Here is a 2,725-nt window from a genome sequence, read left to right on the forward strand (position 1 = left end):
TTGGGACCCACAGGGCCCTTTTAGTAGGCAGGAAAAGGGGCATTTCAAGGACGCTGCTGAATCTGGTCCTTCAAAGAGCATCCCACTCCATGACATCTGTCCTGGTCTTCTCAGGTCCCTGATCAGGAAGGCTGCTGGGGCAGTGGCAGCACCATCAATCTTCATTTCTACTGCAGCAAAAAGCAAAGAAGGCTTTCTGAACATATCCTTTACTTTCGAAACAGTCTCTAGCTGAGATAGCAGCATTTCCAGGGCAGACAAAAGTGGTTGTCTCCAACAGAAGTCTCCAGAATAGGACAACCATCCAGGGCCTTCCCCCAGGACAGGCAGGGTGAGCAGCATGGTTTGGGGCAGGGGATGAGGCTCAGGCCTCTGCCCATCCATGTGTTCATTCATTCATTCATTCACAACTGCTCATTGAATGCCTGCTTGTGGCAGGCCTTGTGCTGCATGCTGGACATGCCAAGGTGAAAAAGGTAAGATTCCTACCTTCAATAAGGTCACAGTGTAGAGTGGAAGTTGGAAAAGTAAACACAAAACTATGACAAAATGGGAAAGGCATAATAATGGAGATTCTCAAGGATCACTTAGGAGTAATTAGTTCAAACTCTCAGGGAGGTAGATTAAATATCAGAGACCTTCTTGTAAAGATCTTATTCAGTGAGCATGTAATAAAGTGCCAGGTTCTGGGCTGGGTATCAGCTGCATCAGGAAGAATGAGTAGCCATATAATGAGGAGGTAAAGGGAATGGTATGTGTGGCAGAGAGAAAGGGCATGACCCATCATGGAACCTACAAGTAGTCTATAAGGCTTAGATTAGAATGAAAGAGAAAAGGTTTAGCATGGAATAGAGAGAGATGGAGCTGGAGAGGTGACAAGTGTGTAATTACAATGGGTCTTCTATGCGATGCTAGAGAGTTTGAACAGCCAGTAAACTATTTTAAGAAGGAGATCTCATGACAGGGCACTCTGACTACAGTGAAATGGTCAGAGGATCACATGATATGTTACAGAGATAAGTTCAGAACATGGTTCAGAAAGCTCTTTTGAACTTCAGTGCTGAAACTGTAGGTGGGGAGAACTAAGTAGAATTAACATGGGGTAAACTATTGAATCCCTGAACAACGGCAAGGCCAGTAGGGATGGAGAGGAGGGGACTAACGGGGGGATAGTTGGGAAGGAGAAAGAACTGGCAGGGCTTGGTGACCACTTGGAGTGAGGGAGAGAGGAGAATCAAGAGTGAGCCTCACGATGTCGGCCTGCAACCGGGTATACAAAAGAAGGCAGTAGATGGCTGGATTGGTCCAGAGACTGGGATTTTGTTGAGAAGACTGGCATGACAAAGGAGAAGAAGTGAGGATCATTGCAAGATGCTTACGAAGCAAGATATTATGGTTTCAAGACGCGTTGGAGGAGGAAATGAAGAAAGGATTGATTGATCACTGAAAACAGAGGCAAAGGGCCAATAAAGTAGGGCAGTAGGTGCAGCAGGAGTAAAGGAGTTCGAGAAATGGAAGAATAGGAAACTGGTGGGATCGAGGATATTCGAGTAAAGGTTGGAGATGAAACCTTTCCAGGGTGTGGCCATCCGTGTGAGTGGCTCCAGTGGAATGGACCGGACTACTGGACAGGTTCCCCTTGTGGACAGAGAAGTCAGGATGATGGCAGGCTTTGGGGTCTAAAGGGCAGACTTTGAGCCAGGTACTAAGGTCCTCCGTGAAGCAGGCAGATGAAAGCTACAAAAGCAGGTAGACTATGTGGGCTTCTAAGGAGCAAGGTTTGTAGGATTGAGAAAGTGTGGTTTGGAAGCAGAACTGGGAAACTGCAAGTTTGCTTGTTGGGCGGGCCCTGGGCTTCATCCAGAGGAGGGAGAGAATGGGCTTGGTCACAAGGAGGCAAATGGTGGTGAAGCTGAGCCCTCACGTAGGAGCTGGTTTCAGTTCAAACCAGGAAGGGGGCAAGGTGAGGATGTGGGGAAGTTTATGTACTGTGCTGTAGTGTTCCAGAAGTCCTAGAGGAGGAAGAGGAGTCGTCGCGGGAGAGGAGGCCCAAGTGGAGTGAGAGCTGTTTGGGGCTTGTGACTGGTGCTGCCATCTTTACAGTCATCCTGGTCTCTCCCCCTCACCCCTGCATCCAACTAGTAACCATAGCCTGTTGATTCTGATTCATAAGAAGCTCTTGGGTCTCTCCTCGTCCTTCCTTTTCCACTGCCCAAGCCCTAAACAGGGCTCTTGTGGACCACTGTGGTGCCTCCCTTTTGGCCCCTCTGTCTCCTACCTAGTTATCTTTCCCCATCACCTCCCACTCTCTACCCCCTCCATCCTCCACATAACTGACAGAGTGTTCTTTTTTATCCACAAATCTGAACCCATTATCCCACCACTCAGCATTCCTCAATGGTCCCTCAATTGTTAATAAGACACAATCTGTCCCATTTGTTTGGCTTCCAGAGTCATTCATAATTGGTCTCCTGCTGATCTGTCCCATGTCATGCTCCACTGCTCCCCACCCCCTCCAGAACAGTATGCTCTAGTAATACTCAATTATTTATAGCTCTCAGAACATGTTACTATATTCGCACATGTTTCCAGCTTCTGCACATTCCATTTCATCTGCCTACACAGTATTCCCACTTGCCACACCTTGCCCCTGACAGAGCCCACTCCTGAATCCACTCACAGACGTACTTCTTCCTCTGTGAGTTTGTCCTTCACTCCTCTGTAG

The sequence above is a fragment of the Ursus maritimus genome, unplaced genomic scaffold (genome assembly GCF_017311325.1).
Source record: "Ursus maritimus isolate PB19 unplaced genomic scaffold, ASM1731132v1 scaffold_16, whole genome shotgun sequence".
NCBI classification, from domain to species: Eukaryota; Metazoa; Chordata; class Mammalia; order Carnivora; family Ursidae; genus Ursus; species Ursus maritimus.